General features: G+C 41.6%; 1 protein-coding gene and 2 long non-coding RNA genes across 3 annotated transcripts in view; 1 reads left to right on the top strand and 2 right to left on the bottom strand.

The window, feature by feature from the left end:
• LOC114643553 (protein NLRC5-like) overlaps positions 1-25,086 on the bottom strand; it is a 5,922,889-nt gene that overhangs the window by 2,031,320 nt on the left and 3,866,483 nt on the right. The gene's annotated exons all lie outside the window — the stretch shown is intronic.
• Positions 1-25,086, bottom strand: part of LOC127527388 (uncharacterized) — a 236,632-nt gene that overhangs the window by 35,162 nt on the left and 176,384 nt on the right. The gene's annotated exons all lie outside the window — the stretch shown is intronic.
• On the top strand, positions 15,486-17,460 carry LOC114642231 (uncharacterized). The gene is made up of 2 exons (XR_007934679.1): positions 15,486-15,562; positions 17,354-17,460. It is a non-coding gene; the product is annotated as an uncharacterized LOC114642231 (long non-coding RNA).

Genomic DNA, 25,086 nt, shown 5'->3' with positions numbered 1-25,086 from the left:
AAAGAGAGACAGAGAAAGAGAAAGAGAGATGGCTATCTGAGAAGCCTGGACTTTTGGGAGACTGTTGGGGTTTGTGTGGCGGTGCACTTATGGATTGTTGTACATATTAGTGTAAATAAACGTGTGGTGATGGCTTTGAACGTGTCTGCCTGTCTGTGTCCGGGTCGCACGATTCCACACTTTCTAAAAGTTACAATTGATACTCAGACACACCCAGAGTGAACGCAGCACGTTTGAATAACCTTGCCTTAACCAGTCCAAAGATAAAATACCACATCGCTATTCCATGAATACGACAGACATTTTCAGCTCCTTTCTAAAACATGTGTTGTCTGTATGGCTATGGGACCCAGAAGGGGTGATTCACACTTCAGAGGCAACAGGTGTGTCTCCTGATCAAGCCTTTTGCTGACACCAAAGAGGTTCACACATCAGGTCTTTAACCTCAGGGCTTATTTTCCGGTGGGCAGCGTAAAATGTGCTTACCGATGGCCATACAGCTGCTTAAAAAAATCTACATATTACAAAGGAGGCTTTTTAAAAAATTCTGGACTTTTCGGGGTAAAGATGTTTAGATCTTAACCTTTGGCCGGACATCGAACATTACATGGATGTCCAGTTAAAATGGTGGCCAAGGCACACATCTGCTAAAAGAAATCACTGTCCAAATTTAAAAAAAAATTCTGTGCTTATTTCTCTATATAAATGAGACATCGTTCGGAATCTGTCCATTTCACCGATCGCTGCTCAGACCGACAAGATGCCTTTGATTAGCGGCCAAAATGGTTCGTCTTCATGATCTTCTTAGAACAATGTTTTCTATTTTTTATGGATAGGACTAAATGAAATATAATCATTGTTAATACAGGTTATTATCCTGAGAGACACTGCAATCAAGATCCCGGTAAGTCCTATTATTGACTATTATATGCGTCAAACGAGTATGATTTAAAAAACGAAGGGCTGAAGCCTTATATTTTTTTCTTAGAGCTCTATATTCAAGCAGACTCAGAAAACGGTAAGTTCTTTCTAAAAAAATATATCTGTTTAAAACGTGCAGATCTTAACTAAGCGCATGAAGTGCGGGCGGGCGTGCGCGCATGTGTTTCTGTATGTGTGTTTATTATAAGTCATAGCGCGTAAATTTAATGAAAAGATGCATCAGTCTGAAAGCATCTGTGACTTCCTTACTGCTCTCTGTAACCAGAGATACAGTGTGAATGCCGAGTCAAAACCTCACAAGTGTCGACCCAAACACTGTTGCGTTTGTAGAGTTGTCATGAAAGATTCAGATGAAAATCATCAGTGTTTTATTCAAAGCTTACCTCAAAGACCGGTCCACGAAAAGTACGTGTTCTACGATTTTGAGTGCCGTCAAGATGATGGAACCCACATCCCAAATTACATCCATTGCATGCATTGGAACGGTCAATCATGGAGTCGGGCCGGTGAGGACTGTGTAGCAAAGTTCTTCCACAGATATCAACATCCGAAATACCAAGATTACACGTTCATAGCTCACAATTCTAAGGGGTATGACGGATATTTCCTGAAATATCTCGTCGAGAGCGGGCAAACTCCATTTGTTACAACTCAGGGATGTAAACTAATGTGTTTTATAGAAGAAGATTATGACTTGAGATTTATCGACTCGTTGAACTTCTTACCTATGAAATTGAGCAGTATGCCCAAAGTCATGGGGTTCCAGGCTCAAAAAGAGTACCTTCCCCATTTCTTTAACACCACTGAAAATCAAAATTACATCAGTCCGTATCCCGATCCTAAATATTACGATATTCATCACATGACGAGCAAGGAATGAGAGGAGTTTTTGTCTTGGTACGAATCGATTAAAAGCAGTACCTTCAACTTTAGACAAGAAATGGCTTATTATTGTAGAAACGACGCGGTTATTTTGAGAACAGCTTGCATGAAATTTAGAGAGGAAGTGCTCAGGATCGGTGATATTGACCCTTTTTAGTGTATGACCCTAGCTTCTCTCTGTCTGTCAATATACAGACAAAATTGCATGCCTAATAAAGCAATTGGAATAATTCCGAGTGATAATTACAAAAGCACCCACAAAGCTTATTCTAATGCCTCTATACAATGGCTGATGTTTCCAAAAACCTACCCGATCGGCCATCCGACCTTTGTTTTTGAGGAGTTTGGCGAACTTAAACATTACTTTGGGCTCATTAAAATCACCATGCTAGCCCCTCGCAATTTGTATTTTCTGGTCCTCCCTTTAAGAATTTGCGGTAAATTGATGTTCACTCTGTGCCGTACATGTGCAGAAACCCAGACATCAACCAGCCTTTGCCATCACAATGATCGGGAAAGGTCTTTAACAGGAACCTGGTGCAGCGTTGAAATACTAAAGGCCTTAGATAAAGGGTACAGAGTTTTAAAAATTAATGAGATATGGCACTATGAACAGAGCACCGCCGATTTATTTTCCGATTACATCAAAATTCATCTGAAAGGCAAACAGGAGGCCTCTGGTTGGTCATCGTGGGCCCAAGACGAGGCATCCCGCAAGAGCTATGTTGATGACTATTTCTGTTCAAGTAGGGGTCTCTTGTCACTGAAGAAAAGCAGTGCTGATTTAATTTACGCTTTGGCCTAAATAGCCCTCAATACTCAAAGACCATGTACCCCTGACTTCCAGACAGTTCAAGTTGCTGAAGAAGCATCGTTGTGCCATTTAAAAACTCAGCGATAAAAAACTTACCGTTAAAAAGAAAAAGCCCTTTTAAATCAGAAAGGAGGGTTTCTCAAAGCCCTATTAAGCGCTGCCATTCCTTTTATTACTAGTTTAATAGGTTTGAGAGTATAAATATGGAATACACGCGCAAGATGTACCTGGTCCCTCAACAACAAATGGCTCAATTGCAACAGAAAGCTGCAGCTTCCAGCGACCTTTTAAGCGCTACGGAAAGTGAACTGGATAAACAAATGAAATTCATACTCGAACGTAGTGACTTGAGTGCCAATGCAAAAGTAAAATTTTATACGAATGTCTTGCAAAGATACCTTACCTTTGTGAAAAAAGCGGATAAAGAAACCGAGTCTCTGACATTATTGCTGCCTCAAAGAGGCTCCTAGTACCCCCGAAGACCGGGTGTACGACGAGATTTTGAAAAGTGCGCCAGATAAATCAAAGAAATATATCAAAATTATTTTACAGAAAATGTTGTATAACCCTAATACAATCTACTGGAAAGGCTTGGGAGAGTTTTTGTTTCCTGGAGAACCGTTACCCAGTACGAATATGGTCGATCTAATGTGGAACTTGACTGCCTGTCACAACATACCGTCCTATCAGAGACCTAGGGGGTGGAAAGAATTTGTCAAGGCCCTGGCCGGTTTGAACATTACAGCCTCTGCCGTGCCAAATGTCGACACAAGAGAACTTCTGGAGAGCTTCAAACCTTCTGCCCCAGATGGGGTTGCTGCCTCTACCACTGCTGCTGCCTTGGCCTCTGCTTCCGATACACCTGTTGGCAAGAAAACTAGATCTCGCAAAAAGAATGAATGGATTCCTTATTGAAATGTAATTATACTTTTGTTTAATAAAATATTACATTTGATAAGACTGCCTATTCTTTATTAAGATAATTACAGGTCATAGAACTTTGCATACAGGGGTGATCCTGAAAACCTCTAGAAGTGTTCTTAGACAAGGTGCTGACAAATTTTTGAACCATGTAATCGTTCTTGGTGACTTCATTAAAATACAGGTTCATGACCTCTTTATAAGAGCGTCCGTTTCCTCTATGATGCAGGAAAAAAATACAGTGTTGTCCGCAGACAGTGGAAAACCAACTTTGAAGCTGCCGGGTATGGTGAATAATTTCTTTGCAGTTTCTGTTTAAAAAGCAGTATATTTCCTCAGGAAAATAGATAAAGTCTGGTGGGGCGCCGTAGGAATCGATAAATTCTCCAGTTCCGTCTTCTCTGAGGTGTATCGCCAACCAGTGTTCTCCGGGTTGATTTTGACGGTGAGTATTGAAGATGATCATGGATGGGAGATCCGTAAGTATTTTTTCAGGCAGTTCATCGCACGCCAACACTCCGTAAAACAGATTTTCTGTGTATGGATTACAGGACATGAGTTTGTTGATCTGCAGGTTGTTCATGCTTTTTAGTAATCATAAAGTATGTTTCTTCTATGGTTTATTTCAATAATGTTGTCAAAGATTGTTCCCGGTTTCACGAATAAGAAATGGTCTCCGCATTCTTGATCAGGCAACAAATCAAAGGTAAACAGGGTGTATCCCCAGGAGAAGACAGAACGGCTGATGACTAGAGGCAGGTCTTTCAAATGCTTTCCGGAGGCCAACACGAGGTTGTAATATTCTCGAGCTATGTTGTCATTAGCAAAATTGGGCTGAAAGGGCTTGGCTGGAATCTGCTCTCCGTCCAAATACAAGGCCAGGAATTCCACCTGGTTATGCTTGAAATTGAAGGGGTTTCTGGCGTAATCCCCGGAAAAGGCCTCATTATCCACCATGCCTATGACCACGTACTTGGGCAGGTGTCCCAAGATCAAGTTCTCCTGATTGCTCACTCGTATCCCTGTCGGCATACTGAGAACTTTCATATTCACTCTTTCCACGGGGTACTTGGCATTGGCAGTCATGAGGGCGTGGGTGTGCCCTAATTTCATAGCCGCTGAAACTTTAACTTTCATGACAAAAAGAGAGGCAGATAAAATGTTTACTTTGTAACGCTTGGCATCTCTGTACATCAGAAAGAATTCATTTTTGCTCCGCACCATTTTTATTCTGACAGCCACCCCATTTAGAATAAAATTTTCTTGAAAAATAGGTCGGAATGAATAGGACCGAGGAGTTCTGCTGTTTTACCCTGGGCCGTATAACTGTTTGTTTTTTTGAATCCCTCATTCGCCCCGTCCAAGGCTGTGTTTTCATGATTGTTGGCCATGTCTTTGTAAAAAAGACCCGCTGCAAACTGGAACTTGAGAGTTTCATTTCTGTAATTTAGCAGTCCCTCAAAAAGGGGCCTGGACGGGTAAAGGTTAGAAATCTGTGATATTAAGCGGTCTCCAAGGGTTACATCCACTTGTGAAAATAAAGCGGCTATCGGATAATTAACAAAGGCTACCTTGGCCATGGGGGCTGGATTAGTTCCATCGGCATTGACGACTTTGCATCTGACGTGCAGAAGCGTGTTATTCAGGTCCAAGTAATCCAGTAATCAGAAACTCCAGCAGAGTGACTTTAGATAGAGCTGAGAGAGGAGGTACCTCAACGTAGATGCTTTTGTCTACGCTAGTCTGAGTATAGGGTACCGTAAACAAGTCCAGTTCGGATTTCACACACGCTTGAGACATTCGATGAACAAAAGACATTTTAAGATAAAAAATGTTTTTCAATTTCTTTTTTCTGAGGCCGTGGGACTTATCCTTGTTGCAGAGAGAAGAAAATGATGTAAAAGCTGAACGGTTCGTCTTTTTGATGATCGGACCTGCGCGTGACCCGGGAGGTCTCTTACGCTTAGTTTTCCTCATCACCATCAACCCCGAACCCCCTTGATTTTTTTCACTTCCTCGAGTCATAGCTCCGGACATGGCCCCAGCCACCACGTCTTTGACAATATTCCTAGCGGCTGATTAAATGTGTGGTTTGACAATTTCAAATCCTCTTTTCAAGAGAGGCAAAGCTCTTCTAAACAGACCGCAAAATATTCCGCCTATCCGAGAACCGTACCTCACGGGAGCCCCAGAGAACCCAGGGAGTCCGCTGCCTGTTTGGGCTTCATAATAATGCACGTAAGGGCTAGGGTCCAGGTAAGCTCTCATCTCTGTATTAGTTGTGTACGCACCTCTTAGGGGGACTGAAATGTAACTTGACTATGACCTTGCCAAACTGAAATGGAACCGCTTTGTTCTGATCCGTCTTTATTTCAATGGTCAAAGTATCAAACTGAGCCTTGCTGACCGGAGCGTAGTGCGGCATGTCACAGGTGATTGTGGTGATCTTATTCATCTCATCCTCAATATGTACGCATCTCAAGAGGGGGACGTAGCTGTTTCCGACTCTTTGGTGAGACACAATGTCGCTGCAGACGTACAAGGTATAAAACCCTGCTCTGATATCCGCGGGGTAAGGAGCATCATTCACCAGGCCTATGGTCATGTCCAAATGAACTCCTAGAATCCTCCCCAACTGCCCCCTGACATGAAGTGTTTCATCCTTCACAGTGTTTACGACGTAGAATCTTCGTTCCAGAGCGTTGTAGTGGAATCTCATGGTGTTTTACGGGATTGGAGTACCTGACGACCCGGCCTCGACGGCTTTGGGTTCTTTCGACACAACTTCATTCATCTTGGAGGTCACTTTCTCGAGGCTAGAGTAATAGCCTGCAGGAATAGTATAAAATCAGGTTATTCGCGGGGACACCACGATAAAGTCATTATCCGGTTTGTTTAGGGTATTCCAGGTATGCGGATACTGAATTTCGGCCAATTCAACTTCCCAGGGGCCCAGTAGTTCGATTGGGACGATTAATTTGATGGTAAAATAGGCGATGATTATTAGGGAAAACATACCGGGAAGAATTGCTGGGAAGAACAACGTAAAAGCTTTTTCTCTCCATTGTGAACACATAGTGAATGAAATACTTTTTTTGATTCTCAGTATTTAACGTCTTGCGCGTAGCTTTCAGGGATCCAACTGTTAAACTTTTTGGGCCATCCGAGCCATTTCACCAAAATATGCTTTTTTCTATGGATATTTTTTTTCACCAAAATCTTTTCAATCCTGAAGACGTCCGTTCCTCGAATCTTTTGTAACTCCGCGTCATAAAAGGAGCCTATGATGTCTTCATTGTCATAATCTTTGAGCTTGTAGACAGGCGGATCCCTCAGGACTAGTTCAGAAATGGTAAATACCTCGTCTGAAAATGTTTGTTCATATCCCTTGGTAAAAGGATTCTGGGATTTCGACACTCTCACTGTATCACCAACTTTAAATTTATATTTTAGGGTTCTTTTGGGTTTAGTTAGGTTGTATAAGGTTTTAAAGACTTTCCAAGAATTGGAACTATTCACCTTGGCAGGGGCCATTTTTATGCCTCTGTGATAAATAAAATAAATCCTGTAGCCCTTGCAGATAGGACCGGGTATTCTGGGAGCTGAAATAACGCCACATTTTGGTCTTCAGAGTTCGGTTGAATGTCTCCACCACCGAAGCCTTTATTTCACTAGCGGTGGTAAAATGTTTAATCCCGTGTTTATTGAACAAGCTTTGAATTTCCTGATTAAGAAACTCTTTACCACTATCGGTCTGAAGTTTGATGGGAACTCTACCTTCCTCCAAAATTTCTTGAAAAACCCTCGTTATTTCTTTACCCGTTTTGTTTTTCAGACCCCTGACCCAGGCATATTTAGAAAGAATATCTATACAAGTCAGTAGATACTTGAAACCTTGGTTATACTCGGCCAGGTTTGTCATATCCACCAGATCGATCTGCCATTGTCCGTCTATATTGGAAACATACAACTTATTCCTTTTAAAATGGATTCTGGCCGGTTTATGTATCATGTAGCTGTATTGCCCCGATAACCAGTCAACAACAACAACAACATTTATTTATATAGCACATTTTCATACAAAAAGTAGCTCAAAGTGCTTTACATAATGAAGAGAAGAAAAATAAAAGACAAAATAAGAAATTAAAATAAGACAACATTAGTTAACATAGAAAGGAGTAAGGTCCGATGGCCAGGGTGGACAGAAAAAACAAAAAAAAACCTCCAGAAAGCTGGAGAAAAAAATAAAATCTGTAGGGGTTCCAGGCCACGAGACCACCCAGTCCCCTCTGGGCATTCTACCCAACATAAATGAAATAGTCCTCTTTGTAGTTTGGGTTTTTCACGGAGTCACTTGATGCTGATGGTTGTACAGACTTCTGGCTTTTAATCCATCCATCATTGTTGGAACATCATGGTGCTTTGGGTAGATGGTGGTGGCGCACGCCACCACCAACAGGACACCGGAAAAGGAAACAGAAGAGAGAGTAGGGGTTAGTACAGATTTTGAATGAATAGTTATTATAATGAATTGGATATACAGAGTATCAGGATTAAATTACAGTGAAGTTATGAGAAGGCCATGTTAAAATAATGTGTTTTCAGCAGTTTTTTAAAGTGCTCCACTGTATTAGCCTGGCGAATTCCTACTGGCAGGCTATTCCAGATTTTAGGTGCATAACAGCAGAAGGCCGCCTCACCACCAAGTTTTGCTCTTGGAATTCTAAGGAGACACTCAGTTGAGGATCTGAGGTTACGATTTGGAATATAAGGTGTCAGACATTCCGATATATAAGCCGGGGCGAGATTATTTAAGACTTTATAAACCATAAGCAGAATTTTAAAGTCAATTCTGAATGACACAGGTAACCAGTGTAGTGACATCAAAACTGGAGAAATGTGTTCGGATTTTCTTTTCCTGGTAAGGATTCTAGCAGCTGCATTCTGCACTAGTTGCAAACGATTGATGTCTTTTTTGTGTAGTCCTGAGAGGATTGCGTTACAGTAATCTAGTCGACTGAAAACAAACGCGTGAACTAATTTCTCTGCATCTTTCGATGATATAAGAGGTCTAACTTTTGCTATGTTTCTTAGGTGAAAAAATGCTGTCCTAGTGATCTGATTAATATGCGATTTAAAATTCAGATTACAATCAACGGTTACCCCTAAGCTTTTTACCTCCGATTTGACTTTTAATCCTAATGCATCCAGTTCATTTCTAATAGCCTCATTGTATCCATTATTGCCAATCACGAAGATTTCGGTTTTTTCTTTATTTAATTTGAGAAAGTTACTATTCATCCATTCTGAGATACAAGTTAGACATTGTGTTAGCGAATCAAGAGATTTGGGGTCCTCAGGTGCTATTGATAAATACAGCTGTGTGTCATCAGCATAGCTGTGGTAGCTCACGTTGTGCCCTGAGATAATCTGACCTAATGGAAGCATGTAGATTGAGAAGAGCAGTGGACCCAGGATAGAGCCTTGTGGAACACCATATAGAATATCATGTGTCTTTGAGTTATAATTACCACAACTAACAAAGAATTTTCTCCCTGCCAGGTAGGATTCAACCCAATTTAAGACCCTGCCAGAGAGGCCCACCCATTGACTAAGGCGATTCTTAAGAATATTATGATCAATGGTGTCAAATGTGGCACTCAGATCTAAGAGGATGAGAACAGACAAATGGCCTCTGTCTGCATTTACCCACAAGTCATTTACTACTTTAACGAGTGCAGTTTCTGTGCTGTGATTTGTTCTAAAACCTGACTGAAATTTATCAAGAATGGCAGGTTTATTGAGGTGCTCATTTAACTGTATAATGATTGCCTTCTCTAGAATTTTACTTAAGAAAGGCAGGTTAGAGATGGGTCTATAATTTTCAAGAGCAGAGGAATCGAGATTATTTTTCTTAAGTAGGGGTTTAACTACCGCAGTCTTAAGACAGTCTGGGAAGACCCCCGTATCTAATGATGAATTTACTATGTCAAGAACATTATCAATAAGCACGCCCGATACTTCTTTGAAAAAATTTGTTGGTATTGGGTCAAGGGCACAGGTGGAGGGTTTCATTTGAGAAATTATTTTATGTAAATCAGGTAAATCTATCCTAGTGAAAGACTTTAATTTGTTTACTATGGAGTACTGGGGTTTAGGAGGATCCTTAGTGTTGGGGAGATATACTATGTTATTTCTAATATCATTAATTTTTTGATTGAAAAATACAGCGATAGCCTCACAGGTTTTACTGGAAGTACTTAGGAGGCATTCCTTCGAGTTACTTGGTTTAACAGACGATCAATTGTCGAAAATAAGACTCTGGGATTACTAGCATTGTTATTTATAATCTTAGAGAAATAGCAGCGCCTCTCAAGACGGACTGTGTTATTGTATTCTGTTATTTTAACTTTTAATATCTCATAGTCAATAGTTAGTTTAGTCTTCCTCCATTTACGCTCAGCTCTACGGCATGTTCTCTTTAAATCAGACACTCTTTGGGTCTTCCATGGTATAACAATGCTAGAAGATTTTTTAACTGTCTTTTCAGGTGCAACTAAGTCAACAGCAGCTCTCACTTTAGTATTAAATCTTTCCACCTTACTATTTACATTCTACTCGCTATTATAGTTGGCACTATAAACGGACTGATTGGTTAGAATGTTTGTAAGTTTTAAAGCTGCTGATGAGTCAAAAAAGCGTTTTTTAACAATATGCTTCTCATGAGTGTTTTCTATCATTATTTCTATATTAAAGAGTAGAAGAAAATGGTCTGATAGACCTTATCAATAATCTGCTTTAAATCAACTTTTAGTCCTTTAGTAATTACTAAGTCTAACGTATGACCTGCTTTATGTGTAGGCTGATTAACGAACTGTCTCAAATCAAAAGAGTCCAGGAGGTTCATAAATTCTTTTACTTTCTGGTCACATTGATTATCTATATGAAAATTAAAGTCGCCGACTATTAAGAGTGTGTCATAGTTCGTAATTAAGATTGACATCAAGTCAGAGAATTCCTCAAAGAAAGACGTGTTGAATTTTGGAGGTCTATACACGGATAATACTAGAAGGTGAGAATCTCCCTGAATAATAATGGCGAGATACTCAAAAGACTTGAATTTGCCAAAACTGATATTTTTACATTTTAACCGGCTTGAGTAAATGTTTGCTAGCCCTCCACCTCTCTTTCCTTGGCGATCTGCACGAGTAAAACTGTAATCCGGAGGCGCAGATTCGATTAAAACAGCTGCGCCATCTGAGCTAAGCCACGTTTCACTTAGTGCAATAAAATCTATTTTTTTATCACTAATAAGATCGTTGATAAAAAACGTCTTGTTAGTTAAAGCTCTAATATTTAATAGTGCCATATTCAATGTTTCGGAGGAGCAGAGATGAATATTATGTGCGTCTTGGTCCCTAATATGGTGACCCGCTTGCCAGAGAGCTCTTTTCAAGTATTCTTTACCCCCAATGACCCCACGTTCTCAGAGTTATAATATGTTTTTTCCAAGACCTGCTACTTCGCCGGTGATAAAACAGACACTGACACCACTTAACAACTTAGAAAACATTTATTTAGGAGTCTGAATTGTTCAGACGGGTACGGCTTCAGGTTCAGAATTACCAACCAGTTCTGCCACATCAGCATATTCCAGGTCATATTCACCCCAGGGGTTCATACAACCCTCATGATTAAGGTTACACTTACAAAACTCATTTGCCATACGGCGGGTTACAGAGTAGGAGTATTCATCCATTTCATAAAATGATTGCATTACAGTATCATAAATAGAGTTGGTATTTTCAAATTCATCCTCAGTCTTTTCAATCACTATGTATATTTTGTGAATCGGCAGTAGAATATTATAATACCCCAGAACTTTCACAGCCAGTCGTTTCAGCCAAGACTTGCGGAAAATCTTCAGAATCTTCTGAAAACACCCTACCCGGTAGGCTCTTTCAGGTTCAAAGAGGCAGATATGTCTTCTCTGGCCGGGATGGTCTATCTCGCAGCCTTGACATTCTTTTTTCTGGTCATAATAGACAATAATGTACAGCAGAGACGTCATCACCCGTTTAACAAGCTGCTGGGCCTTTTTCCAGGTTTCAGGCAGCACACCATCAGGGCAATCCACATCTGTCTCAGAAAGTCTGATCGACATCGGTTACTGTGGAACTTGTCTGTTCACCCACGGCTGTCCTGGAGCTGTGAGAGGTATCCATCTGATCACCAGTTGCGGAGACAGGGGAATACCTTGCTGACCCTGGAGACTGGAATCCACTGTCTGCCTCAACGTCTCTAGCCCAGAGACCGTAATCAGGTCGTACACTAAAAAACCGCGGGTTAGATTCTTGGTGGTCCTGAATGCAATAGATCTCGCACTCCCTGTCCGACTTATAGAGTTGATAAGCTTCAGTCTTTGGAGTCTCAGGCTTTGGAACCACAGGCGGTGCCCCTGAGGTTGTTACGCCGACCTCCGTCATTTCAGAGTCTGTAGCTGCCGATATGCGGAGAGCTTTAAAAGCTTCAACGAGTTCTGACATTACCGGTTCCTCCATCTGTGTCCGGTGGATCACAGGCTGAGTATTTATGGTAAAAGGGAGGGGTGTGGCGTAGAATAAAGGTGGGGTTTCCATTTCATTATCGCTCGATTCTACCTATGTTTCAGACCACTTAGACCATTAGTCATCAACCGCTTGAGCTTGTAGAATTCAGGCCTTGAATACTAAAGGCGGTGGGCAGTTTTCCTTATCGTCATCGTCTGATTCTACCCATGTTTCGCGTGACTTTGTCCGACTCTTGTCTGCAGCTTCAGCTTCAAGAAACTCGGGCAACAAATATCTTTTAACCTCTTTCAGCCGGTCCTTCAAATAGACCCTGCGGATCTGACGCTTCAGAGGGGCCTTGGTCATAGTTTCCATTTCATCACAGAGTCTTTAGATTCAAAGAAGATGATTCGCTTTTTTATACCCCACTTTCAGAAGTGGCAGGGAGGTGTGGGGGGCCAGCCCACAAACAGGTGTTGCCAGACCTGTGGGCCAAGGCTTTGAACGGGTTCTTTTCACCGGTCAGAGGCAGGTCATTCATGTCTGGACATGTCGATCGGGATGGCAGGGTATGGATAGGAACATGTCTGGACTTGTCCTCAGGAGAAGGGGCAGGGAAGTGGGGGGCCAGCCACAAACAGGTGTGGCCGGCAGGGTATGGATAGGAACATGTCTGGACATGTCCTCGGCCAAACAGGTGGAGGGGGGCTGAAGGTGGGAGTCTGGGAGGGGCGCATCATTTAAATACCCCAATCTGGTGGAGGGGTGGGATTAAGGTGGAGTTGGGGGCAGGGGACAGGGTGTCCATCACCAATCCACCGACAGAGGGCGGGGTGCATCCTTCAAATCCATCAATCAAGTGAAGGGGCGGGGAAATGCTGTCATTCACCAATCCACCGACAGGGGGTGGGGCACATAATTCAAATCCACCAATCAGAGGAAAGGGGGTGGGGCTTAAGGTCCTCAATCATCTTTGATTGACAGTTTGACAGAAGTACCCTGACGTATTACTACTCCTGTTGATAGTTTTCTTTCTCGTACTTTTAAACAGCAGGTCATCTGAATTCTGTTTTCTAATTCCTAAAGCCTCCTCAGACTCTTATTCTTATTTTTCAGATTTCTGACTTTCCAGCTGACCTGTTGGAGGAATCGCCTTCAACCATAAAAGCTGGAAGAGCTGCCTACAGGTGAGTAGAATCAGAGGATGTGCTGCTGGAGGATTTCTGTCAATTCTGTCTCTGGTCCGTCTGTCATGTGAGAGACAATCAGGGGATTCATCACCAACAATTTAATCTCTTAAATCTCTACTGTAAATTAAAATAAACTAAAATATATTTTCTCACTCGAAGCTAAGGTAGTAGCTTTAGAACAAGTGTGTAATCAAATGCCTGACAAAACACAGGAGTTCTAAATCTCGACAGTTAAAGCTGAATTCAGGTCTTTGCTGAAGAAACTCGTTTAGTTTGAGTCGCATGTAAATCACACAAAGAGTTTAGAGCTGCAAGTCCTGGACGTTACCTTGTGCTCAGTTTATGAGAGTTGGAATTGTATGTCACAGTCTTCTTTACTAAACATAATTATAATGAAATTGTCATCAATTCCTATGTAACCAGTTGGGGGTGCCACCAATCCCTAAACCCGAGACCCAGTAACGTCTATCCCAGCCACAGGTTCAAATAATGGATTTTTTTAATCTAATAAGCAGTAAACACAATGAAACTCAGCCAACACCAAACAAACAGTAAACCTTCTCCTCTTCTTCCTCCTCCAGCTGTGTGTTACCCACAGGGTTTCATGGGAAGTGCAGCCTTGTCAGGGTCAGAGTCGGGAGGCGATGGGCTCCTTTTATACTGGACCCAGCACAGCTTCTCATTACCCAGCATGACTTGGGGGGAGTTCTTCAGAGTTGTTTAGGATCCTGGGTGGTCCTCCACTGACGGTGCGGCCTTAAGAGGGGGCTCAGCACACTAGCCTGTGGAGTGCCAGTACTGGGGGTCAGCTTGGAGGATGTGACGCTGCCATTCACACATGCTGAGGTCTGTTGGTTAGGAAGTCCAAAACCCAACTGCAGTGGCACTGAGTCCTAAATTGAGGAGTTTGGTCATCAGGTCTGCCCGTCCAGCAGAATTAAATGCTGAGCTGTGGTCAGTAAACACGACTCTGACAGAACAGCAGGGCTTTGGACTTCAATCCCAATACTGACATGTTGTGTCACTTCACCTGCCGGTGCTCCACGTGGAAATACAAAAGAAATGAAACAAATTGGGTCTTAAATGTTGAAAGTCACTTTGGATAAAGGAGTGAGCCAAACAATCAGTTTAGAGGAGACTTGTGTTCATACCGAGATGACACAAACGATTGTCAGTATTTGATAAGTGATGTGCCCTCGATGTCCTGATTTGTTCTGATGTGAGGACCCCCTTGATCAGGCCCTCCTCGGGGTCTCCAAGGTGTTTTAGTGGCTTCTAACTGTGAACATTTCAGGAGCTGTTTGAACCTTTAAAATGCCTTCCCCTTTGTTTTCTTTATCATGAGCCCTGGTGGTCTCTTACAAGTAACGATTCTTGTCTCCAGTCGTCTTTCTTCACATCCTCGGTGTCCGTGTTTATGTTAATATAAACTGTTTCTGTCTCAGCCCCTTTTGTGTCTCTTTGACTTTGTCCTTTTGTTAAATACATGTATATACAGTATATACGTGTACAGTGGTCCGGAGCAGAGGGGGTCTCAGAGCAGGTCTTGAGCTTTGAAGGAGTTTTTAAGTTTGGATTTAATGGCTGTTTTGGTGTTCAATCCACTGTTATAAGGTTGGTGTTTTGTTATATGTGAATTTCTCATGTTGATGTCGTTAACTTTACAAAAATAAAAAGATAATCATGCAAAAAAAAATCTAAAGTTCAGTGCCATCACCAAGCCTTTAACATACTTATTGAGAATTAGAGGACCACTGAATAGCTGAAGTCCATAAAGTGTGTGTGTGTGGACAGCCGTGGTGTTGAGGGCACTGAAATAGACAGCCTGAGCCTCCATACTGTGATGGGCACAGCAAGACGGTAAGTGGGGTCTGATGGAAGGAGGCTTTAATGGCAGCCTGCCCACTAAATGGTGTTGACACGCAGAGGAGCCTTTAGCATGAGGTGGCAGGACTCTGTGATGGACAATTTTCATTTTGTTTAGATAAGGAGCAGGCTGTGAAATGTGGTGAATTATGTGGTGAGAATAAAAATGTAATTATTTACTGTGCCAGAGATCACACAACTAGAAATCATCTTCTCATGGGACAGAGGAGACAGACAGGGATGGAAATGCACTCCTAATTTGTCATTTACGTTTAATCCTTACAGCGGACACATGAGAGTAGCAAGAGAAGTAGGACCACCAGGAGTAATAGGATAAGCAGAAGAAAGAGGACCATACGGAAGATACGGACTATGATCTTTCAGGACTTGGTAAATTGGTAAGCTTATGTGAGCTAAAGAGCAAATGTCTGGCTGTAAGGAGGGCTGATTAGATTAGATAAGATTAATTTATTTGCCCCAAGGGGAAATTATAATTTTATAGAACCTCAACAATATATATACACTCACAGACACACATTCACAAGCCACTTTATTAGGTACACCTGTTCACTGTTTGTTAGCTCAAATATTTTATCAGCCAATCACATGGCAGCAACTCAATTAATTTCGGCCTGTAGACATTGTAAAGACGACCTGCTGAAGTTCAAACTGAGCACCAGAATGAGTTAGAACGGTGACTGAAGTGACTTTGAACGTGTCCTGGTTGTTGATGCTACACCAGCTGGTCTGAGTATTTCAGAAACTGCTGATCTACTGGGATTGTCACACACAGCCATCTGTAGGGTTTATAGAGAATGGCCCAAAAAGTCTAAAATATCCAGTGAGCGGCAGTTCTATGGGAAAAAATGTCTTATTGGTGCCAGTAGTGAGAGGAGAATGTCCAGACTGATTTGAGCTGAAAGAAAGGCAACAGGAACTCACATAAACACTCATTACAAGTGAGGTAGGACCACACTGAGTGTCATTCCTGTCAGCTAAGAACAGAAAACTGATGCTACAATTCGCATAAGTTCACCAAAATTGGATAATAGAAGATTATAAAAATGTCATCTGATCTGATGAGTCTCGATTTCGTCTGTGATATTTGGATGGTAGGATCAGAATTTTTTCGTCAACAACATGAAAGGAGGGATCCATCCTGCCTTGTATCACCCATTCAGGCTGCTGCTGCTGGTGATGGTGTGGAGGATATTTTCTTTGCACACTTTTGGCCCCTTAGTACCAAATGAGCATCACTTAAATGCCACAGCCTACCTGAGTACTGTTGCTGACCATGTCCATCCCTTTATTACCATAGTGTCCCCATGTTCTGATGGCTCCTTCCAGCAGGATAACGCACTGTGTCACAAAGCTCAGATCATCACAAACTGTTTTATTGAACATGGCAACGAGTTCACTGGACTCAAATGGCCACCACAGTCATCAGATCTCAATCTAGTAGAGCACCTTTGGGATATGTTAGAAAGGGAGATTTGCATCTTGGATGTTCAACTGACAAAAGTGAACTGCTATTGTGTCAACACAGAGCAAAATCCCTGAGGAATATTTCCTTCACCTTGTTGAATCTACGCCATGAAGAATTACAGCAGTTCTGAAGGCTAAAAGGAGTAATCCCGTTACTAGCGAGATGTAGCTAATAAAGTGGCCAGTGAATGTGTATATGTATATATAAAAAGACATATAATACATATGTAAAACACATATATATATATATATATATACAGTATATATATATATATATATATATATATAAAGACATATAAAAACCTCTGGATTAGATAACAGAGAGCTGCTGCTGTCAATAACAGGGCTCATGGTGCCAGTAACTTGTGTTGAGAATATTTGAGAATCCCACAGGTGTGACGTGAGGTGACGTGGAGATGGAGTTTCATTATTGAAGACTTGCCTGTACTTTCATTGTAATATCAATACAAGTCCTGTTTAAATTTAGTCTGACATAAGGTGAGTCCTTGTTTAGGACTGTAATGTTACCCCCCACCTGTATTTGACACCTCCACCAGCTGTTTGATCAGACGCTGCTCAAAGCCTTCACTCTCCTCACTTTCTATTAATTCATGAGGTCACAGAGCATCAAAAAAGTCATCTATGAAAGTTCAAGGTCTCTCATTTCTTGTACTCATTTGACCAGATGTCTCCTTCTCTTGTAGGCCAAAAGGACCAAACAGACCAATCATTGCCAAGAAAGAAGAAGTCAAAGAATGTCTATTAGTTTAAAATAAAACCAAACACATTGCAGCAAACTGCCTGGCTCCTTGTCCACTTGTCTGATTGTCCATCTTTGATTGTCTACTTGATGTCTGTTGATTTTTGTGACCTTAAAAAGAGCAGACTTGGTGTAATGAAAAGCTCTGAGCCTGACTGGAGGGACTCCATTAGATTATCTTTACCAAGGAAAGACAGCAGCTGTGAAAAAACAAACTTTAAGAATTTAGAGAGGAATCACAATTTAGAGATAAGACAGAAAGAAACTCCGGTCAAGTCCATGTTTTTAAGCCCAGGCTGACCACTGCATGTTTAAAGGATGGATGGACAGTAGCAATGGCAGGTCAACAATAACCTCAAAAGTCTCTCTGAAGAGACGAGCTGGAATGACATCAGGAGGAGAGGATGTGGGCTTCATAGTGGGCACAGTTTGGGCAAGAAAGGGAAGACAAACAGAGTCAGACAGTAAAGACAAGTCGGGGACAACAAAGGAACTGAGGCAGGTGGTGTGAGAGAAGATCTCATCTCATCAGTTTTATCAGTAAAAATTCACAAACTCCTCACATGTATGAGTGCCTACAGTACAGCTAAGTGTGTCAGAGTACGGAGTGTAACTTATTGTGATGAACAGAACTCTAGACATCTGATCATTGGTAGAAATATCACACAAGGGTTTTATCTCGGCTAATTTAGATAGATAGATAGATAGATAGATAGATAGATAGATAGATAGATAGATAGATAGATAGATAGATAGATAGATAGATAGATAGATAGATAGATAGATAGATAGATAGATACTTTATTAATCCCAATGGGAAATTCACATTCTTCAGCAGCAGCATACTGATACAATAAATAATATTAAATTAAAGAATGATAATAATACAGGTGAAAAAAAAAACAGACAATAACTATGTATAATGTTAAATATTAACGTTTACCCCCCCTGGTGGAATTAAAGAGTCGCATAGTTTGGGGGAGGAACGATCTCCTCAATCTGTCTGTGGAGCAGGACAGTGACAGCAGTCTGTCACTGAAGCTGCTCTTCTGTCTGGAGATGACATTATTTAGTGGATGCAGTGGATTCTCCATAATTGATAGGAGCCTGCTGAGCGCCCTTCGCTCTGCCACAGATGTTAAACTGTCCAGCTCCATGCCAACAATAGAGCCTGCCTTCCTCACCAGTTTGTCCAGGCGTGAGGCGTCTTTCCTCTTAATGCTGCCTCCCCAGCACACCACTGCGTAGAAGAGGGCGCTTGCCACAACTTTAATTTAACATTAATTTAATTTAATTTAATTAATTTAATTTAATTTGACAGGCCGCTGGAATTCAGACAGACGGGTTTTCAGAATCGCCTAAGATGTCTGTCATTTATCTTTTTCCATCTACGCTCTGTTTTCCTGCACTTCATTCTAAGAGTCTGCATGGAGTCGTTAAACCAGGGATGGCCTTTAGATATGGAGTGTCTGATTTTCACAAGAGCAACAGAATCAAGTGTCGATCTCCATGTAGAATTACGTGCACAGAGTAACTGATTGTGTGGCACAGAACTAACAACAGAAGAATTTACAGAAATATCAGAACAAATATATTTAGTGTAGGAGTTTATAGCATGAAGGCTGCTTCTTGAGACCCCAGGAATGACAATTTGAGAAGGTGCCACAGCACTGAGTATGACTGGCATTTTCTCCTCATCACTGACAAAGAAACCAAATGATAAAATAAGATCAAGCATATGACCTGAACGTGAGTAGGACCATTAACAGACTGAACAAGATTAAGAGAATCGAGCAATTGAATAAACCTGGGAATGAACAGTTTTAAAGTACAAGAAACATGAATGTTCAAATCACCTACGATTAGTATTTTATCAGATATAAACTTGACCAGTGACAAAGAAAACAGAAAATCTCCTAATAAAATCTTTACATCATTTAGGAGGTACAAATACAAGAGCGACAAGCACTGCACCTCTTAATTCAGCTTTTAACAATTGTCTCTCAAAAGTTAATTATGTTTCAGTGAGAAGTGTGCAATATTTATGAACATTTTAAACACAATGGACATCCCGTCCCCCACTACTTTGGTGTGTTAACAACGCATACAGTCAGCAGGTGAAAGTTCTAACAGGGGTCTTGACTCACTAAAGTCCAGCCAGGTCTTTGTTAAAAAGGAGGCTCAATAACATCATTTTAATTAAAAGTCTTGTCTTGTTACGCATGTGTTTGTGAGACTATCAAATATCACAGGCCACTCACAAAAATGACTTCACTGCCAACCAGTGCCTGTCTCACCTCCTCCCTAAACTCAACGTTGTAGTCTTCCTTTGTCAACTTCCACCATTTGATCCTTGGCTCTGCCCTCACTCTTTTCCTCTTCTTGATCTCCAATGTCATCCTACAGACCACCATCCTATGTTCTTAACTCCACTTTCCCCTGCCACCACTTTGCAGTCTTCAGTGTCCTTCAGATTGACTCTTCTTCATAGGATGTAATCTACTTCTGTGTGCATCTTCCTCCACTCTTGTACGTCACCCTGTGTTCCTCCCTCTCCTTAAAATACATATTCACACACCCATGTCCATCCTTTTGGTAAAATCCACTGTCCTCTGACCTTCTTGATTCCTCTCCTTGACACCATACCTACCCATCACCTCCTCGTCTCCTCTGTTCCCTTCACCGACATGTCCATTGAGATCTGCTCCCATCACCACTCTCTGTCCCTCTGTACTCTGTCCATCAGCTCATCCATTAAGTTGTATCAACAGTAATATACAAGTACAGACGTCTATAAACACTGACTGAGCTTTAGTGGAGAGATGCATGCCACCCACTGCCATTACCCCCAATTCTGTATTACAAACCCCCTTTTCAATGACATTTTTCAAACAGCACACATTCTGGTTTTTAAATTGCTTCATCTTTATTATTTATAAAATAATCCATTAAGATCAGCTCTGTCATTTCAGAGTAATGCACCGTTTTTGGGTTGAAATGCCATGAAGCTTACATTTTAAGTTGTTCCAACAGAAACCTTTGATGAAAATTAGTTCAGCCATTTTGGTGTAATTAGCGAACAAACAAAATGACAAACAAACAGACAAGATGAGACCCTTAGTGTGCAAAATGGGTCAACATCACAACACAAATGTGAGAAATTCAACAGACAGACAGACAGACGAGGGCTCAGGGTTTTATTTATGAAGCTCACTAGCATTAAATAACAGGAATCCATTAACAGACGTCACTGGATTTCAAAATGAAGTGACAACCGTCCTGCTGCTTCACTTTATTGACTTGCTAAACCCGACATGCTTTATGTAAGCTGGCAGTCATTTTAATGTTTAAATGAAGTCAGATGTTTATTCAGTGTGTGGATTTGTGAAAGTATTGCACATTTTACAGCTGTAACTCGTATTTCTCAATGTTCAGCACTCAGTTTTATAAGCTCATGTCTCTTTTAAATCCTCATGTGCTTGAAGAAACTATCAATAATATGTCATAATATGGCAAATCCCTTCATCCATCTTCCTAACCCGCTTATCCAGGGCAGAGTGGTGGAGCGGAACAATCCTTGTCCTGGGCGCCGGTCCATCACAGATCTTTGTTAAAATCAGCGTCTCCCATTCAGAGGACACAGCAGTAAAGCCAACAAGTTTACTTCTCAGCAGAACTCTTGTGGTGGTCACCTATTTGTTAGGACGTTCACAAAGCTTTTCAGTGGCACTCAAATCAAAGTGCAGTTGTTTGTCTTGTGGACCAGTTCAGTCCATTCAGATTTTTATTTTTGTATATCATCCTCCATTGAGTGTCGGCTCAGAGTGTTGTAACACTGGCAATACAATTATAAGCTTTACAAATGACTAATTACATAATGAGTACGGATTGGTTTAAAGCACACGACTGTATCTTAATCCGTCTCACGGCCATAGCCCTCCATATTGCTGCTACTCTTCACTGTGACCTGCAGAAAGGGGCGTGGCTAAACATGGGGTCGATTTAAATGTTTAATATGCACAGAGGTGTCCCACCCCCTGTCCCGCATGCTGGTATTGACAGTCGGGCTACAGCAACTCTAAGTGTGATATTCCAGCTTACATGATCTGTTAAATTAGAGTTATGGGATGGTTATAACAACTGTTGAGTAACCCAAGTGCCATAAAAGTGTAAATACATTTTTTTCATCATTCGAGTGTATCAGGTCTCGTCTTTCCTGTCAAGTATAGAGCTCAGCAGAACCCAAACATGTGATGTCTATGAATTATAATGGGAATTGAATGTTTAACTCTGTCCATGTTTAGAGACCACCCATTCCACTTGCTGCAGTGAGGACATTCATGAGGAGACACTGGGCCAAGTCGAGTAAAAAGAGTGGGTGTGGGATTGCTTCACATTTTTAGTTTCTCAGAGCAGACCAGTTAATTAAAATTATAAATATCCACCTTAACAAAAGGATAGGTGTCTGCTTGTGGGTCCACCCTGTTGCTATATCTCTGTTATATGCTATTTGGTATGGGGTTAACGAGAGCAGTGCTAATGTTTGTGATGTGCCATTGGTTAGAATGAACAATGCAACACCTTTTTTTTTTACTAAATGCATTACAAAACCTTAGTATAGGATTCGTAAAAGCAGTGATAATGTTTGTGGTGCGCCAATTGTTAGAATGAAAAATGCAATTCATTTTATTACTACATGAATTATAAAAATTCAAGCATCTTTCTCTGCAGCCTAAAGCTTCCACCCTGGAGCTTCAAGGTGGGGGAGTTGACTCTTTTGGGTGGGAATAGACTCCAGCTGGAGGAGTGACATGTGGAGTTGGGGGGTGCTTTAGAGGGTTAAGCACCTGATCTTTTCCTTGATTATGTAATAAGCAAACCCCCCCTCCAACTCTTGTCTTATATTTTGATAAGAGAATTGCAAACCTTCAAGGGCCATCCCCACCCCACTCTTCTGTTATATACATTGGTAAGAAGATCATGAAACTTCTAGAGGAACCTGACCACCCAGCCCCTTCTCTTTGGTTTTATATCTGAGTAAGACTTCACATAAAAAAGACACAGGAGGGAGCTGAGACCCTGATATCTGCTATTTGTAGAGACCCCCAACCTACAGACCTCCGGAGCCTCACACAGTTACAGTGAGTTAATGTTAAGGTTGTGGAAGGCTTATCAGACTAAAATACTGACGTCTGTCAATTACGTCAACTAACTCCACCCACTTGGAGCTCCGGGGTGAAAGCTCCAGGCTGCAGAGATACCAGACTGCAAAAATCTGATATGGGAGTTGTAAAAGCATTGCTGATGTTAGTAATGTGCCATCTGTTGGAAAGAAGAACACAATGCATTTTCAAATAGAGTCCAGTAGATGGTGACCTGCTAACAATTCATCTCAGTACACTGAGGTGGGCATTGATTACTTAGATTTCAACCCGTCTTAGATAAATAACACAGCTAGTCGTAATAAACAAATGGAGACGCATAAGATGCTGTGTCTAATCCGTTATGTAAAGTTACTGGTCAGCATTACAACTGATGTTATTATTTGAGTGTTTGTGCCCTGTGGTGGAGTGGCGTCCCGATATGTGGTGTTGGGGGTCCGTCACTTCAACAAGTGCTAGCAGCGAGTGCAATTTGAGCAGAGCGGGCCATGCTGCAGAATTAACACCCGGCCGACTGAGAGGACAGGACAGGACAGGATGGGGGACTCCCTTTGAGTTGGGCTGCCAAAACTCACACTTGTGCAAGATCAGCGTTCAAATGAAAGTGAAGGCAAACTCCTTAAACTATTTAGGGCTACACAATGTCTTGTTTAATTCATTTAAGTTAAACACTCACATGGAAAGACGCACCAAAGATGAGTGCCTGACGGCCTTTTTTCTGTTGCTTTCTGTTTCATTAACTGTGTCGTAAAGACAGACCCGTTACAGTGTGAATTTTACACTAAATTAGTCTCATTTGGATTGTCTCCGATATTTTAGCAAATGTTCATTGAATTCATGTTCAGATGTTGTTGGGCTTCATTACTAAAGTGGCAGCTTTGAGTCAATACGTTCATGTTTTTATTTCTGATTAATCTGAAATGTGGTGGGTGTGGGAAAAAAAAGGCCCACCAGCTCATTAGTAGTCCTGGTGACTCTGACTGCCGAATTTAAACAGACCCCTTGTGAATGTGAGTGTGTGTGTGTCCGGCAGTGGTCTCGTGCCCCACCCAGGGTTTGATACTGACCTGCAGCATAGCGATGTCCCACAATGCATTGCTTTTTGAGGGCTAATCAAATAAATGTGAGAGTGATAACACGACATGAGAGACAAGGGGACTTCACATGCAGTTCATATTAACAGACCACCTGTGTAACAAAAATAAATACACACTGGCACAGAGAGCTAGAAACACTCATATGGGCAGCAACACTTCACTAAAGTGTCAATTAGGACAGAAGTGACGACGAAACAAAGCCCCCTAACTCATGCAAAGTCGTTCACACAACTTAATTAGGTGTAATTCATGGCAATTGAATCAAAAACGCTAACATACAGGCAAGAACTTCTACTCACTTAGATATCAGTCAGTCGGTCAGTCAGTCGGTCGGTCATTAGATCAGTCGGTCAGTCAGTCGGTCGCTCAGTCGTCAGTCAGTTATTCTCTAACCTGCTGTGTCTTGAACAGGAATGCAGGTGTCTGCTGGAGCCTATCACAGCTAGCATGGGGGGCAAGGCAGGAACAAACCCTGGGCAGGGCGCCAGTCCATCGCAGGGCAAACACACACACACATACACATTTACCACACACACACACACACACGTGCACGCGTGTGCACACGTATACATCCTAATATTCTAACAGCTCACAGCTCCACAAGGAGAGCTCTTAGAAATCTAAATCGATTTAGAAGCTGGTCATTATCATCATCATCATCATCATCATCATCATCTTTAAATACAAGGCGCTCTCTTCTAATTCTTCCATTTGCAACGTCTTCTAACAACACAGAAGCAGCCATGGCAGCTGGAATAGTTTGGCCGTTCTGTGCTCCATTATATTGCTACAGAATGATTACAATCAAGTGAATTCAATTTGTAAAGGATGTGTAATTAATTTCAGTGTCTTTGATAAAACACACATCATGGATGCAAATCTGAAAAGAAAGGGACACCACACAGAAACAGAAACAGCAGCGCTGCTCTGACGCTCGGTGCTCCCCGTTTACAAAACCAAGCAGCAAACGTGAGTACGAATAGTTTGAGGCTGCGGTGAAAATGTGTGTAGTGCTACGCCAAGTTTAGTTGTTAAACATCTCGAAGTGAGCGTGGAAACGGGCGTACGCAACATTTTAATGTGCTCTCACCGTTTATACATGAGGCCCCTGGTCTTGTTTAAAACTACAGTGAGGGGTGAGAATGTCTGAAGGCCATCGTGGTGACCACGTTATGCACAAACAGCGCCCCCTACTGTCCCTATCTGTCCCTGCACCTGTGCAGTACATTCACCACATGAGAGTTTTATAAAGCTGCTGTCAGAGACTTGTGCTTTATAGGACCTCAACATAAACCTGACACATGAGCAGGACGGCCGTTTTAACTTTAGTTTTGTCAGAGGAGTTCTGCTCAATTCATTCATTAATTCAGTTCAGTTGGCTTTTTCTTTTTTTAAGGACACATCTTTATTTATGAATA

This window comes from Erpetoichthys calabaricus, chromosome 4 (assembly GCF_900747795.2).
Source record: "Erpetoichthys calabaricus chromosome 4, fErpCal1.3, whole genome shotgun sequence".
Lineage (NCBI taxonomy): Eukaryota > Metazoa > Chordata > Cladistia > Polypteriformes > Polypteridae > Erpetoichthys > Erpetoichthys calabaricus.
Note: the sequence above shows the minus strand (reverse complement) of the source record. Positions and strands in the feature narration are given on the sequence as shown.